Below are 17,371 nucleotides of genomic sequence, written 5' to 3'. Positions count from 1 at the left end.
AGCCCACTGGCGTGGTGACATCATTCCACGCACCGAGTGGGCGGTGGCCACGCCCGAGGGGTAGGCGTGGCCTCATGATATACCCCGGGCGACCAGCCCGGAGGAGTGTAGTGTTACAGTGTAGTCTTACAATAAAGACGTTTATATGTTACCGCTTGTCCGCTTCCTCCTTGCTCACAAGCAGCGCGCGTAACGCCGCGCTTTACTGGTGACCCTCGACGTTGGATCTGCCGGAGCGATCCTTCCACACGCGACGCCATCGCCATGGCCGCCTTCGTCAAACTTCCGGAATTTTGGGAGGCTCAGGCCGAAGTCTGGTTCGTCCAGGCCGAAGCCCAATTTCAGCTTCGGCACCTCACCGGCGATGACACGCGCTACTGCCACGTCGTCGCCTCCCTCGGGCCCGGCACGGCCGCTCGAGTTGTGTCCGTCCTTCGCCACCCACCGGACGGCCACAAGTACGAGGCACTCAAGCGGCTACTCCTAGCCACGTTCAGCCTCACGGACGACGCACGGGCCGACCGCCTCCTGGATCTCCCCGAGCTCGGTGAGACGCGCCCGTCGGTCCGAATGGACCATATGCTGTCACTGTTGGGCGACGAAGCCCCCGGTTCGCTATTCCGGGCGCTTTTCCGTCGCCAACTTCCAGCGCAGGTTCGCCTCGCGTTGGCCGGGACCGGGCTAACGGAACCCCGAGCATTGGCGGCCGAGGCGGACAAGTACTTCGCCGCTTCGGACACGCGGGCGAGCGTTGGCGTGGCCGTCACGGCCTTCGACGCTGATGTTCCACAGCATCATCTTCTACAGCACGCTGATGTTCCACAGCATCATCTTCTACAGCACGCTGATGTTCCACAGCATCATCTTCTACAGCACGCTGATGTTCCACAGCATCATCTTCTACAGCACGCTGATGTTCCACAGCATCATCTTCTACAGCACGCTGTGGTTCAGCAGCATGCTGATACGCACCTCATGAACGCCGCCACGCCCCGCCCACCGCCGCGGCGAAAACCGCCACCGCGGGGAAACCCGTCGACTCCACCGGCCTGGCGGAGCCAGCCGCACTCCTCCAGCTCCACCACCTGGTGCTGGTTCCACGCCAAGTTCGGCCACGAAGCTCGGCGGTGTCATCCGCCGTGCTCCTTCAACGGGTCGGGAAACGCCCGGGCCGGCGCTCAATTGTGGCGATGAGCGCCGGCCGTTCGAGCAGCCTGCTGTTCATAACGGACACCTTCTCCGGGCGCCGTTACCTGTGCGACACGGGAGCACAGGTGAGTGTCATTCCCGCCGGCACGTCAGACAAGCACGCCGCGGGTGGGGGCCCCGCGCTGCTTGCCGCGAACGGGACGCCCATCCGTACGTACGGAAAACGCTGCCTCTCTCTGCGGTTTGGAGGGCAGGTTTTCCGATGGACGTTCGTCACCGCCGACGTGCCCATGGCACTGCTTGGCGCGGACTTCCTGTGCGCTAATGGGCTCCTGGTCGACGTCAAGCGCAGACGGCTTGTCCAGGCCGAGACGTTCAGCTCGCTCGCATGTGCGTTGCCCAGCTCAACGAGCGGCTTGCCAAGCGGCTTGCCGAACGATTCGGTTCCGGCCACGTTGGTCTGTACGCTTCCGGCAGCGGACGCATTCACCCGCCTCCTCGCCGGCTTCCCGGCCCTCACGCGGCCCACCTTCTCGGCGGGGGCCGTCAAGCACGGGGTGGCCCATCACATCCCCACCGTCGGGCCACCGGTCTACGCCCGGGCACGCCGCCTCGAGCCGACGAAGCTGGCGGTGGCAAAAGCGGAGTTCGCTACCCTGGAGCGACTCGGCATCGTTCGGCGCTCAGAGAGCGCTTGGGCGTCGCCGCTGCACATCGTGCCGAAGCCCGGCGGGGGATGGCGACCGTGCGGGGACTATCGCCGTCTCAATGACGCCACGACTCCCGACCGCTACCCCGTCCCCCACATTCAGGACTTTTCCGCCCGTTTGGCGGGCAGGTCCTTCTTCTCGAAGGTGGACCTCATACGCGGCTACCATCAGGTCCCCGTCAGGCCGGAGGACGTCCCGAAGACGGCGGTCATCACGCCATTCGGACTCTTCGAGTTCCTGCGCATGCCCTTCGGTCTGAAGAATGCGGCTCAGGCGTTCCAGCGACTGATGGACAGCGTCCTGCGCGACTTGGATTTTGTCTACGTCTACCTGGACGATATCCTCGTCGCCAGCGCGTCCCGCGAAGAGCACCTACGCCACCTCCGCACGCTCTTCGAACGCCTGGGCCAGCATGGCCTGATTGTGAACCCCGCAAAGTGCCGGTTCGGCGCCGCCACAATCGATTTTCTGGGGCACCGTGTCACCAGGCACGGCGCCGTCCCCCTGCCGGCCAAGGTGGAGGCGGTGAAGGGGTTTCCGCGCCCCCGCACGATCAGAGGGCTGCAGGAGTTCCTGGGCATGGTGAACTTTTACCATCGGTTCCTGCCCCGTATCGCCCAGCTCCTGCGCCCCCTGCACGAAGCTCTCCGAGGTAAGCCGGGCAAAGGCGACGTTACCTGGACCGAGCAGATGGACACGGCGTTCACGGGCGCGAAGCTCGCCTTGGCTAACGCCACCATGCTCGCGCACCCGGCGCCCGATGCACCGATCGCCCTCACCACCGATGCCTCGGACTACGCGGTGGGCGCGGTGCACGAGCAATGGGTGCGTGGAGCTTGGCAACCGCTGGCGTTCTTTAGCCGGCAGCTTCGCCCGCCCGAACGCCGTTACAGTACCTTCGACCGCGAGTTGCTCGGACTTCACTTGGCGGTCAGGCACTTCCGCCATCTGCTCGAGGGCCGGGCGTTCACTGCCTTCGTCGACCACAAGCCGCTGATCTTCGCGATGGGCAAGGTCACCGAGCCGTGGTCGGCCCGGCAGCAGCGTCACCTCTCGGCCGTGTCCGAGTACACGACGGACATCCAGCACGTCGCGGGGAAGGACAACCCGGTGGCGGATTGCCTTTCCCGGGCCGTCGCCCACGCAGTCCACCTCGGCATCGACTATGCCCGGATGGCAGCGGACCAGGCCGCTGACCCCGACGTCCAGGCCTTGCGGACCGCCGTCACGGGCCTCCGCGTCACCGAGGTGCCGTTCGACGGCGCGGGCGCGGCTCTCTTGTGCGACGTCTCCCTCGGGCGTCCTCGCCCCATTGTGCCCGCGGGCTGGCAGCGCCAGGTGTTTGACGCCATCCACGGCCTGTCCCACCCGGGCGCGAGGGCCTCCCAAAGGCTGATCGCCGACAAGTTCGTCTGGCATGGCCTCCGGAAGGCCGTCCGCGGCTGGGCCAGGACGTGCCTCGCGTGCCAGCGCGCCAAGGTGCACCGGCACACCCAGGCCCCGTTGGCCCCGTTCACGGTGCCGGAACGCCGGTTTGACCACGTCCACGTGGACCTGGTGGGACCTCTGCCCCCCTCGCGGGGTTTCACCTACGTCCTCACCATGGTGGACCGCACCACCCGGTGGCCGGAGGCCGTGCCCTTGGCGTCGACAACGGCGGCCGATGTCGCGCAGGCTTTCATCGCCACCTGGGTCACCCGGTTCGGCGCCCCCTCAGACATCTCATCCGACCGCGGCCCCCAGTTCACCTCGGAGCTCTGGGGGGCGGTTGCGCAGGGGCTCGGGGTCCGGCTGCACCGAACCACGGCCTACCACCCCCAGGCTAACGGCCTGTGTGAGCGATTTCACCGCTCATTGAAGGCCGCGCTCCGGGCCACCCTCCGTGACGGCGGCTGGGTCGACAGGCTCCCCTGGGTCCTGCTGGGCCTCCGGACGGCGCCCAAGGAGGACCTGCGCGCATCCGCGGCGGAGTTGGTCTTCGGGCAACCGCTGCGGGTGCCGGGCGAGTTCCTCCCCGACTCCACGGCACCATGGTCCGCGGCACAGCAGCGCTCCGCTCTGCAAGAGACCGCCCAGAGGTTCGCCCCGGTGCCAACGGCATGCCACGGGCACCCACCGACGCACGTCGCCCCGGAGCTTCGCACGGCGGAGTACGTCTTCGTCCGCCACGATGCCCATCGGACACCACTGCGGCCCCCGTACGACGGGCCTTTCCGCGTGCTGGAGACCGGGGCGAAGCACTTCACCCTGGACATCGGCGGTACTCCTGACCGCGTTTCGGTAGACCGCCTCAAGCCGGCCCACCTCGATGTGGACCATCCACCGCCAGTGGCCCGACCCCCACGTCGGGGCCGCCCTCCTGCGGGCGGACCGCCGGCACCGCCCAGCCCCACCGCCACGGCGCCCCCCGGTCCTGCACCCATCCCAGGGGCAGCCAGGGGCATCCCACCTGGTATCCCTGCACCCCGGACGCCGCCGATCGCCAGGGGGCGCTTCGGCCGGGTCATTCGTCTGCCCCGCAAACTGGCCCTCCAGGTGCGCGGGAATTCTGGGGGGGCGCGTGTGGCGGACACAAAAGCCCACTGGCGTGGTGACATCATTCCACGCACCGAGTGGGCGGTGGCCACGCCCGAGGGGTAGGCGTGGCCTCATGATATACCCCGGGCGACCAGCCCGGAGGAGTGTAGTGTTACAGTGTAGTCTTACAATAAAGACGTTTATATGTTACCGCTTGTCCGCTTCCTCCTTGCTCACAAGCAGCGCGCGTAACGCCGCGCTTTAATAAATTATTTAGGAGTCGCGGAAGGCGAGAGAACGAGGCCATTCGTACTTCGTAGGGTTCGAACTTCGAAGATGGTTTATTGTAACAGCAAGATCCAGCACCAGCAGTCCTGGTCCAGCACACTAAACTCGAAGCTCGAACGGAACGGAAGTCGGCACGCTTATATAAAGCCAAAAGCCCTCTTCGAAGGGCGTGGCTCCGGCAACCGCGCGTGCGTCACGTCCGCACAACCACAAGTCCAACAGGCCCGTGCACGTGTATTATGCCCAAATAAGGTAATCACATAAGGTAACCGCCACATGCGGTTACCTGCACATAAGGTAACCGCCACATGCGGTTACCAGCACATAAGGTAACCGCCACATGCGGTTACCTGCACATAAGGTAACCGCCACAACAACATCTACACTTCTGAGGTAAATGTGTATAAATTATTCTTTGAAGAGTCTGCTAGAGAGTACATTCATAGATAAGCCTTTACAAAGTAGGTTTTATTCTCGTTCTCGAGTGTTCCATAACTACCAAGGCTGATGTAGACGCGAAAAAAATCGCTAAAGTTGTTCTTTGTTTTTTTCACCAGCCGAACAAGGCTGAGGCGATTACAATGATTCTAATTTTCCACGGTTTTCGCTGTATGCGCAATTAGCGCAACATAAAATGGTCATGTGACATGTGGTAAAGTTTCAATTTCCTCCGTTGAACAGTTTTTTAAAATGATATATTGCCCGCCACAAAGCCAGAAGGCCACTCGAGGTGGGGGGCTACACAAACTACAAAGAAAACAAAACGTCAAAAGCAGAACAACCAGCCCCTTGGATTGAAACAAGACAAATGTAAAAAGTTGTCTTCACAGAACAAAAAGGGCTGGGAGGGGTTAACTAGTCTGCTTCGAGACAACAGTGCCTCTAGCCCCATTTAAACAGTGCCTCTACCCCCATTTGATATACGCTCAATACGCGCTATATCAAATGGTCATGTGACATGTGGAAAAGTTTCAATTTCCTCTGTTGAACGGTTGTTGACATACGCTCAATATGCGCTATATCAAATGGTCATGTGACATGTGGAAAAGTTTCAATTTCCTACGTTGAATGGTTGTTGACATACGCTCAATATGCGCTATATCAAATGGTCATGTGACATGTGGAAAAGTTTCAATTTCCTCTGTTGAACGGTTGTTGACATACGCTCAATATGCGCTATATCAAATGGTCATGTGACATGTGGAAAAGTTTCAATTTCCTACGTTGAATGGTTGTTGACATACGCTCAATATGCGCTATATCAAATGGTCATGTAACATGTGGGAAAGTTTCAATTTCCTACGTTGAATGGTTTTCGATGTACGCTCAATATGCGCTATATCAAATGGTCATGTAACATATGGTAAAGTTTCAATTTCCTATGTTGAACGGTTGTTGACATACGCTCAATATGCGCGATATCAAATGGTCATGTAACGTGGTAAAGTTTCAATTTCCTCTGTTGAACGGTTGTTGACATACGCTCAATATGCACGATATCAAATGGTCATGTGACATGTGGTAAAGTTTCAATTTCCTCTGTTGAACGGTTGTTGACATACGCTCAATATGTGCTATATCAAATGGTAATGTAATGTATGGTAAAGTTTCAATTTCCTACGTTGAACGGTTGTTGACATATGCTCAATATGCGCGATATCAAATGGTCATGTGACATGTGGAAAAGTTTCAATTTCCTCTGTTGAACGGTTTTGACATACGCTCAATATGCGCCATATCAAATGGTCATGTAACATGTGGTAAAGTTTCAATTTCCTACGTTGAACGGTTGTTGACATATGCTCAATATGTGCGATATCAAATGGTCATGTGACATGTGGAAAAGTTTCAATTTCCTCTGTTGAACGGTTTTGACATACGCTCAATATGCGCTATATCAAATGGTCATGTAACATGTGGTAAAGTTTCAATATCCTACGTTGAATGGTTTTCGATGTACGCTCAATATGCGCTATATCAAATGGTCATGTAACATGTGGTAAAGTTTAAAGTTCCTATGTTGAACGGTTTTGACATACGCTCAATATGTGCTATATCAAATGGTAATGTAACATATGGTAAAGTTTCAATTTCCTCTGTTGAATGGTTTTGACATACGCTCAATATGCGCTTCACCCGCCGAGCTCTCCTCGCACCTTTCACCCTTACGTCGCAGACAACCAAGTGGTGCTGTGAAACAGCCTCCTCCCCCGGGATCACCTTTGTGTCCCGGAGGTGCCTCCGATCTCGCCTACGCACCATCAGGTAGTCATTTATGAAGTTTACATTTATGAAGTTTATTATCTTCATGAAGTTTCAAAATCGATCTGTTAAACGGTTCTGGAGAATATTTTTTTCACGTTTTTATTTTCAATCTAATATGGCCAACACACCAAGTGACCAATGACATAAATTTAATTCTTCACTCACATCGGGTCGTAGATCAGATGTTTTGGAGGTCACATCGGGTCGTAGATCGTAGATGAAGTTTCAGATTTTTTGCACAAGGATTTTGATTCAAACAATTATGGCTGGAATACCACCTCACCGATGACGTCATCGTTATCACCATATATACTATGGGGAGTGGGTTGATGCCATATGGCAAGTTTAAATTATTTTCGTTGAGTGGTTTTGGAGAAAATGATGTCAATTTTTTCCCTTTTATCTCATATGGTTGCCATACCATGTGACCTATGACATCGGAGTTATCAATAAAATATTCTCCATGGGGAGTCCCTTTTATATTTAAAGTTTTGCATCGATCGGACAAGCAGTTGCAGAGGAAACTATAACGGCACTCAGTAGAGAGCATACCGCCACTTGGTTGGCCATATCACTCAATGCTAAAGAATCACTTAAAATAATTATACTAGTCGGATCTGGATATTCACCAAAATCGAATCATTTCGTCCTTGTCACATACGCTACATCGCTGCCAAACTTCGTCCGAATCCGTCCACAACTTTTTGAGATATTTTGTTCACAAACAAAACAAACGGACAGACAAACAGACACGGGCGAAAACATAACCTCCATCCACCTTTGGTGGAGGAGGTAAACACGAGCACGCTAACAGAGGTGGATAATTTGAGACCTGGGAGATCTCCGTTCCATCTACTGAGAACACACACACACACACACACACACACACACACACACACACACACACACACACACACACACACACACACACACACACACACACACACACACACACACACACCTGGGAGGGTTCCGTCCCACTTTCTAAAACCTGCATTTGGAGATAGCCAAGAAAAACAACAACACACACACCCCACAATAGTCTCGCATGCCCTCAGGGGTGAGACTAAATATAACAATAACACCCAATCGAAATTAAGTTGTTCCTTGATCATAAACTGACGTTTGCAGACACAGATAGACAGAAGCGAACCAAAATAAATAATAAATATATAGTATGGTACCATACTTGGTTTACATTGTCCTTGTACATATGTTTACGGTGAATCATTCCTCTGCGTTTCCTTGTGTAAGTGAGGGTGCGCCAGGTGTATGATACAACCCACAAGTTTCCCATGTGAGGTGAGTGAAGTCTCCCTGAGTGGGAGGTGCTGATGTTGCCCAGGATTCCCAGGTGATGCTTCGGAAACTTTGGGAAAGTGTGCTTCGTGTATTAATACGTGAGTTTGGGACTCGGTGGGACCGTTAAAAATGGCGTTTTTATCTGAAAATTGAAATACACAAACAGTCACGCCATCCGGAGGGCTCGCCCATGCAATAAATAACACGAGCACGGTAAGCGCGCCACGCCCACGCTCGATCACCTGGCCACGCCCACGCTCGATCACCTGGACCACGCCTCCCGAGCTTTCACAAGCCCCTCCCTAATCCCAGAGATCTCACCCAACCTTGTCGGTCCATCACAGCATTTGGTTCGAAGGCGCGCTTTTAGCAGGGGTGTAAACTCCGTAGAAGGCGAGACGCAGCGAGAGCAGAACCTATGATGGACATTTCCGATGGGGAGATGTACGGGGAGGTCTCAGGACGGAGGGACTCGTTACCCGGCAACTGCTCTTTAAAAGCGACTCGCGACGGAAGAATCTTCTTTATCAAGTAAGAGACCGGCTTGGAGCGCACACTCAGCCCCTCCCTCCCCACCGGCAGTACGCGTCACGTGTTCACGCCCCCCGTTCGTGCACCACGCCCCGTCACGACGTTATCGGTGTACGTGGATCATGTCAAGGTTCGTTTTTAAATTAATCTTCCTACCCTAATAACTATCCTAACGTAATGAACCCGGGGACGCTGCATCCTGGAGTATGCTGTCCCAGGAATGTTAAGTCCGATGGTCATTGATAAAGATTGTATATTTATGTATGGTATTTGTGGAATACAGTGTGTGTGTGTGTGTGTGTGTGTGTGTGTGTGTGTGTGTGTGTGTGTGTGTGTGTGTGTGTGTGTGTGTGTGTGTGTGTGTGTGTGTGTGTGTGTGTGTGTGTGTGTGTATATATGTATATATGTATGTGTGTGTGTGTATATGTATGTGATGTATGTATGCTCGATTGCATGGGAGACTTTGGGAACGTGTGCTGTGCGTGTTCTGTGAGTTCAGGAAAGTTCCGTCCTTGTGGACCTGCAGTGGCAGGTGCCTCTCTTTGGTGACAACTTGAAAGGAAGTACTTCTTAGGGGGCGAGGGGGAGGAGGAGGGGGGGGGGGGGAAGGGAGCCAGGTTACTGGAATCTCAATGTCGGACGACACCCCAACTTGTGACGACTGATCAATTACTACATTCTTGGACAAATGCTCTATCTAGAACTCGTCAATGTGCCACATGGAATGTACGTATGAGAGAACTTGAGGACCCTCCACCTGCACGGCCACCACACCAGCCTCCGATCGTTTTCCAACACACAGGAAGCCCCGGAGATCTACATCTGCCCATCTACTGGTCGTGCTGCTTGGGGAGTTGAAAAGGCTCGATGTGGATATTCCTGCTCTAAGTGAAACCAAGCTGGCTAATAATGGTGAATTCAAGAGAGGGGGGTACTGCTATCTCCACTCCGGCCAACCATGAGGAGACTCTCAAATCCATAGAGTATCAATTTCTATATCAAGACTCAGTTAAGAGAATCTATACACTCTTGGAAAGCAGTCAGCCAAAGGATTATCACTGTCTACATCTGTTGTAGGAGGGTCTCCGCTCTATCAGCTGTTGGCCAATGTAGTGAGCATGTTGTATGCCACCAACTTTAACAAGCCCAGAGGAAAGCAAGACCTCATTTTATGAAGACCTTGACTACACCTTAATGTTGTACACTTGTCAATCCTAATGGGAGAATTTGATGCACGGGTGTGGTGGGAATCTGATATTTGGAGGAATAGCATACAGGGCAATCGTGAGAGTGGGAAGATGAATGACTGGAAGGCTTCTTGCAGAGTTTGTATCTGACGCAACCTCGCCATAGCAGGGCCATTTTTAAGCACAAGCCCCACCACAGATGAACTTGGCAGCATCCATGATCCAAAATGTGACGTATAGTTGACCACATCATAGTGAAGGAGCAATGTTGAAGCCAGGTAAATCTCCCCACCTGTAAATTTAACACTGATCGTTGACCAGCTTGGAAGAACACTTGGGAATAAGATGTACGACCAGCCCTGAGGAGTCACTCGTCCAAGAATAGCAGACCTTGAGGAGGTCTTGGATGAAACGCTGGGATACTGTGGCGCCAACAAGAAGCATTGGTTCGACGGTAATGATAGCGAGATGGAGACATTGCTGAGGAGGTGGAACGAGTTGTTGAGGAATATTCTGGGCAATTATATCAGTGGTCCACAAGCTCAGTACAAGAGGCTGAAGAACCAGATCGGAACCTAACTCAGACAAATGCCGAACTCGTGGTGGATGAGCAAAGTAAAGGAAATACAAATATTGGTTGAACGAAGTGATCAAAAAGGTTTTTTTTGCAGCCCTGCGTTGGCTGAACATCAGCAGTGGCAATAAGCTGCACAGCATGTAGGGTCATAAGCAGTCAGCCTGTAGGGTCATATGACAGTATGACAGCACCAGGAAATTAAGACATCTGAAGTATATGGCACTCCTATTAACACAAACCTCTCAAATGAAGTGCTAACATAGCCCAGTGTACATTTAACGAGGTTCCACAGAGATACCATGGATGATACAGCCTGCCCACACTCATGGATGAGTTGGAAGCACTGAAATAGCTAAAGAATGGCAAATCTGCAGGCATGGATGGAGTACCAGCAGATATTTGGTAGAGATGTGGAGTGGTGCTGCTAGACCATCTTCTGGACCTCCTCTTATCTATCTGGGAGAATGATTCCCTAATAGTGGAAGGATGCAATTTGTGTGTAGGGGAGTACGTCGGAGTGCAGTAACTATAGAGGGACTGCTCTTCTATTTCTATCTGGAATGATACTAATTGGAATCAATATGATGACATTACCTCTCCTAATGGACACCATTCTCCCAGAGAGTCAGTGTGGCTTCAGGATGAACAAGTCAAGTGTAGACAAGATTTTTGATGTGAGACAACTCCAGGCAAAAACCAAGAAACAGAAGAGACACCTCCACATGGCATTTATTGATGACGAAAGCTTATGATATAGTCGATAGAAAGCCCTCTGGCATCTCTTGCATAGATATGGAATACGTACCTGGGAACCTTGGTAACATCATTAGAAGCCTGAATGTGGGAATGAATAGTCTCGGGAGAATCAGGGGAGATCTGTCCGACCCTTTCACTATCAGAAACGGGCTGCATCAGGGCTGTCATCAAACCCCGAATCTATTCAACATTCTCTTTGCTGGGGTCATGACACAGGCCTAATCTGAAGCTTCAGGAGGTGTTGCATTGCAGTTTAAGATCAATGGGAAGCTGTTTTTTTATTTCTTTTTTTTGTGTACAAGATCGAGGCTCGTGGAAGAGCGAACATTAATGACAAAAAAACAACAAACGGACACATAAGACGAAATAAAGGGAGCGGGAGACAAGATGGGGAGAGAGGGGGAAGCACACAAGTACAACATTTGAGAGCAGGGACATCGGGAGATCCGTGGGAGGTAGAGGGCTTGGGGGGAGGAGGCGTGGGAAGAGGGGTATGGGGTGGGAGAGGTAAAAAAAACAACACATGGACACTGCTGGGACTTTCAGGAAAGAAGTCGGTATTTCAGAAAAGTGGATCTGGGGTGAATTAATGGGGGTAGAAAAGATCAAGGTTTTGGATGGGGGAAGATAAGAGATGGTGGTGAACAGCTGTTTTAAAGACCTGGAGGGATGAGTGGGATTGAAAAAAGTGAGGGAGTTTGTTCCAGAGGCGGGAGAAAAGAGGAATGAAGGAGTGAAGGTGAGCAGAGAGTCTTGATTTTGGCAGTTTCACCAAAAGATTGTTGCAGGCAGATCTTGTGCGACCTGTAGGAGTACTTGAGGGACAGAGCACAGACTGTAGGAGTAGGACTACTTGAGGGACAGTTTGATGCTTGTCTCTTTCATAAGTCCCTCAGTTTGCAGGTAAAGGACCTGCAGTTTGTTGATGATGCTGCTTGGGTTGCAGACAGTGAAGCTGAGCTGCAGAGATCATTGACAGGCTAACTGATCCAGTGCCAGCCAGATTGGTGACTTGCCGTCAGCACACCAAAAACGAAGATAATGTGTGCCAACCTTCTCCTGACAGCTTTCTTCTGACACCACCTGTGTTTTTAGTGGGCAGTGACAGACTGTAAGTTGTGGAAAGTTCCAGTATCTGGGCAATACCCTCTCCCAATCCTTGTTACTGGATGATCAGATGAACTATCGGATATCATGAGCCTCCCGTGCCTTTGTTATAGGCCCACTATCCAGTGAGAGTATGGAAGAGCAGGCACCTCACAGAACACACCAATTTCCTAGTTACCTAGTAGTAGTCCTACATTCCCTCTTATATGAATGCCAAACCTGGTGCACCTATATCTGCCACATCGGGAGGATGGAGGGATTTCACCAGTGATGCCTCGGATTCATTCTGGGCTTCCACTGGTTCCACCATATAATCGAACAGCACTATCCTTGAGAAGGCCCAGCTGACCAGGATTGAACCCTTGATTAGTGGTAACAGGGATAGGAGGGAAGGCCACCATGTACACATGGAGAACACTCGACGACCAAAACACTTCGGGGAGTTTAAAGTGGGGGAAGAGGAGGCAGTGCAACCCTATACAGAGGTGGTAGGACTTCATCAGGAGGGATATTAAAGAAATGTCATGGTATAGCAAGTGTCAGAGCAGAGCACGGTGGCAGAGGCTCACAAGAAAAGGCATGAAAGAGCTATACACCAGGTTGGCCAAGACTATACCTGAAACTTAGGATGAGACATGATTGTGCTGCTCAACATGCTCAGCTATTCTTAGCTACCACTACACCTTACCAGGAAGCATTTCCCTGCCCCCAAAGGGCTTTGAGACCGACTGGGGTGTGCTCATTCATCAGACGAGCACACAGCCAGCACCAGAATGCTCTTACCATTACCGAATCTCCCTATACACATGCTCCCCAGTGCAGCCGCAGCTTCCAGTCACAGAGAGGCCTTTTCCAGCATTTATGTCAGGAACATAGGATAAACTCAGGTGCCCTCGGTCCTAAGTGGCTCGGCCGAGCTGCCAGACAGTCGCATAAGATCTCCTGATTACCAGTCTCTTACCAGAGTGACAAGCCTACTGTGTGGGGAGACTAGGACCCGCAATGGCATCAGTCATCACAAATGCCTCGTAAAGCTTGTGACTGACTGACTGTAATTCACGACTCACCGAATACCTGGCAAGCACAACAGACCAAATTCGTTATGCATGGAATATGATTCCAATGCCAAAATGAAGTTTGCACTTCATCTTCACATCAGGTCTCATGTTCCACACAAAATCGATAAATTGTTTCTGTTTTTGGGCATGTTGGGTCCCTGGTGGAACCGGTCTTTACTAACCAAGCATCACCTTATAAGCTAATGCTTTCCAGGCCATGGTCGATCCCACGTATTATTCCGGGAATGATCCAATGCATTGGTTGTTTGGTCCAATTAATCTTCAGTTAAAGGGAGTTGATGAGGGATGCCAATGAGTGGAAGACTTTTCATTTAATAATTTGTCTTGTTTCACACACAATGCATCTAACCCCTGCCAATTATTTGTTCCCTCCCATTTGTTGCTCATCATTTGCTGTTCAAGTGATGAGGTGAGCAGAACCACCTGGTTGAACCCTGAGACGGGAGATGCTGCGAACACTGGGTTTTTTCAGAGTAAAGGTGAGATAATGGGTCATTGGTCCCTGGTTGTACTAGTATGGACTGTTAGGACTATGAGATTGAAAACTTGTGTGAACATTTTCTGGGTTCAAGTGATCGTTTTATGGACAATACTAGTATAAAAGCAGGGGCGGATCCAGGGAGGGGTTCACCGGGTGCACGTGAACCCCACCCCCCCCTCCCAATCCCCATCTCTCCCTCCCTCCACCTCTACCATATCTACCTCCACCATCTGCAATAGATGGAGGTAACATTTTCAACCCTGTCAGTTGGTTTGTGTGCAGGATATCTCAAAAAGTTATTGATGGATTTGGATTTAATTTGGTGGAGGGGTTGTGTGTGCGCCTCGGACGAAGTGATGCAATTTTGGTGAATATCCGAATCTGGATCCAGATATGAGAATTTTTAAAGTGCTTCTTCACTATGGAGCGTGATATGGCCAAACCGATATATAGCATGATATTTCAAAAACCTGTGAATGGCTTATGACGAAACTTGGTGGATGAGTTGGTTAAGTGACAAGAACAAGCAGATTCGATTTTGGTTCAGGTCCGAATCCAGATTCGCCCCATCAGTGAGATACAAAACGTAAACTGTTCACCTGGTGGAGGTATGCTCTCTACCGAGTGCTGGTCTTGTCTGTCATGCGATTATCCTGCGAGATATCATGCGAGATATCATCGAGATATCATATCATCTTTTACTTTCACGCAGCCAAGCCAGCCATTAAGACAAGCCGCATTACTTTTGTCCGCAAGCTCTGCGTTAACTCCTGATATGTACGCAGTGTTCAGATTTGGCTCCAAAGCGAAAAAAAACATTTTCTTGATCTTCTACAGCAAACCACAGCACAGTCCTGAACTACTTCCCCAGGTAATTCAAACTTTCAGTGGCTACGTTGTCCATTATGACGATCTGATGATCCGTAATGGTGACGTTAGGTTTGGTGCTCGGGTTCTTTTTGCCACATTTTGTGCATGCCCGTTCAATGTTTCAATCGGAAACATTTTATGTGTTCACATCGTTGTTATGAAGGTCTGTCCCAAATATTCCGAAATCCTCAGCTTTTATTTAGAATCAGTTAGTGACAGGCCTGATGCCTTTAGTGACAGGGGAAAGTAAGTTTATGGAAGGACACTACTATAGCTCCGGATAAATTAACTGTTTTTTCCTCGACTCATTTGCAATTCCTCTTGTTTTGTGCACTTTAGGTATGACCCTTTTGCAGATATTTCCCTTGTTAACAAATGTAAGTAATCACAACATCCATGGATCTATCATTTACAAATCGTCTTTCACAAAGAAAAGCAGAGTTTCCACTTGGTGTGTTGAATAGTTTAAACTACAAACAAAAGTTGTTTCCTCAAAGTAAAAGTGATGCTGCAGTTTCAGGTTGTATGCAACCTTCAGAGTCCTAACTACCATCTTTTCCGACCCTGGAAACTGAGTCCACCCCCCCAGTACCATTGTGCGACTCCACATCTGGTGCCTCTCCTCCAATGATACTTCTACCTCTGCTGGATCAGGCCAATGACTTAGGACCTGTTCACAGAACTACAGACCCGCTAACACCGAGCACACAAGACGGCCACACAGGCAGTGCACTTCATCCCTTCTGTGATCTGCTTGTTTGGGACAGTAGACACAGAAGTAATCAGTAAACTGATGGATTTCTACCAAGATGACCTGCCATTACCAATAACAGTTGATACAGAGGTGCACAGATAGCAGATAATGTGGAAAGGCAAGTCAGCATCAGAGGTCCCAAACACAGCGGTAAAAATCCTCAAACAGACAGATCATTCTTCCCCGACATCCACTGACTGATACGTCTCTTCTGGTCTCTTCTGCACGATTCCTGTAGCATCATGTGAGTGTGAGCGGTCCATTAGCGGACTGAGACATCTTAAGACATGCATGCGGACAACAATGTGTGAAGATCGGATGCATGGACTGCAACTAATGCACATTCACTATGGTGTAGATTTAGATATGATTGGCATGATTAGATGACTTTACAAGGCGAAATCCATGGACAATGGAGCTTCTGGACATCCTTGAGTAGAGCGAGTGGACTACAAGAGCTAACGATGTACACATAGTAAACCGTCACTTCATTGTAGGCTGGCCAGTAAAGCTTACATTCATCACTATTCACGACAATATAATCTCTCTTTCAGTTAAATATTGTCAAGTGAAAAATAAACGATGAATGCATTGATTTGAATAAGACTTGGTGGTAGAATTTGCGATCTGTGAATATCTATAACCTCAAGTGCACCCCCCCCCCCCCTAAAATTATTCTGGATCCGCCCCTGAAAAGTCCATCAAAATGATGGGTTGGGCCTATACGGAACACTTCCTGGTCCTTTCCTGTGTGAAATGACAACGAAATATTCTAGGAGACTGGAAGATGTGATGTTTTATAGCGAGAAGCATTATTTTAAAACACGACATGTACAAATATGACCCTATTTCTTTATCTTCTGGGACGTTTCGTTTCGATCGTACAGCCTCGTGAGCATACCAAAGACTGAAGCCTCGGCCTAGTGTGAGGTTTTTTTTTTTTTTCTTTTTTTTCTTTTTTGTATTCAGAATCGAGGCGCGTGAAAGAGCTAACATTTATTTCCAAAAAAAAAAAAATCAAACAAACAAAATATATAAAAAGAGGGGGCGGTAGACAAGATGGGGAGAGAAGGGGAAGCACACGAACACAACATTTGAGAGCAGGGACATCGGGAGATGTGTGGGAGGGAGAGGGCTTTGGGGGAGGAGGTGTGGGAAGGGGGAGGGGGGTGGGAGAAGTATAAAACACAAGGACACCAAGGACTTCCAGGAAAGAAGTTGGTATTTCAAAAAAGTGGATTTGTGGTGAAATTAGTGGGGGTAGAAAAGATCAAGGTTTTGGATGGGGGAAGATAAGAGATGGTGGTGAACAGATGTTTTAAAGACCTGGAGGGAGGAGTGGGATTGAAGAGAGTGAGGGAGTTTGTTCCAGAGGCAGGAGAAAAGAGGAATGAAGGAGTGAAGGTGAGCAGAGAGTCTTGATTTTGGCAGTTTAACCATAAGAGGGTTGCAGGCAGATCTTGTGCGACCTGTAGGAATATTTGGGGGACAGAGCCTAGAGAGAGCTGGGGGAGCAAGGCCGGAGAGGAGTCGGTAGAAGATGGAAAGACCACCAACCTGCCTGCGGTGAGTAAGTGAAAGTAAGTGAGTGTGCTTGTATGTGAGTGAGTAAGTGTGCTTGTATCTTCATTATTTGTGAGATATCATACGGATGTAAATGAACTCTCGGTTTACTCTGCGCACGTTGCACATCACGTGCAGCGAATTTCACCTCACTGTACCTTGTATTTATTGTTATTAAAAAAAAACGCTTCTGTACACCACCCCTGAGGCTCGGTTTGCAAGCCACCGTCCACAA

General features: G+C 50.7%; 1 protein-coding gene across 3 annotated transcripts in view; it reads left to right on the top strand.

The window, feature by feature from the left end:
- The first annotated feature begins 8,535 nt into the window (after positions 1-8,535).
- The window catches only part of LOC137433094 (pleckstrin homology domain-containing family A member 7), a 184,131-nt gene continuing 175,295 nt past the window's right edge, over positions 8,536-17,371 (top strand). Inside the window, exons 1-2 of one of the 3 annotated variants that reach the window (XM_078783054.1) lie at positions 8,536-8,762; positions 13,871-13,947. The gene's annotated coding sequence lies outside the window, so the exon portion shown is untranslated. Of the gene's footprint in view, positions 8,893-13,870; positions 13,948-17,371 lie in introns of all 3 variants that reach the window. The other 2 variants (XM_078783053.1, XM_078783055.1) reach the window with 2 other exon arrangements.

The sequence above is a fragment of the Myxine glutinosa genome, chromosome 8, assembly GCF_964187855.1.
Source record: "Myxine glutinosa chromosome 8, kmMyxGlut1.1, whole genome shotgun sequence".
Taxonomy (NCBI): domain Eukaryota; kingdom Metazoa; phylum Chordata; class Myxini; order Myxiniformes; family Myxinidae; genus Myxine; species Myxine glutinosa.
Note: the sequence above shows the minus strand (reverse complement) of the source record. Positions and strands in the feature narration are given on the sequence as shown.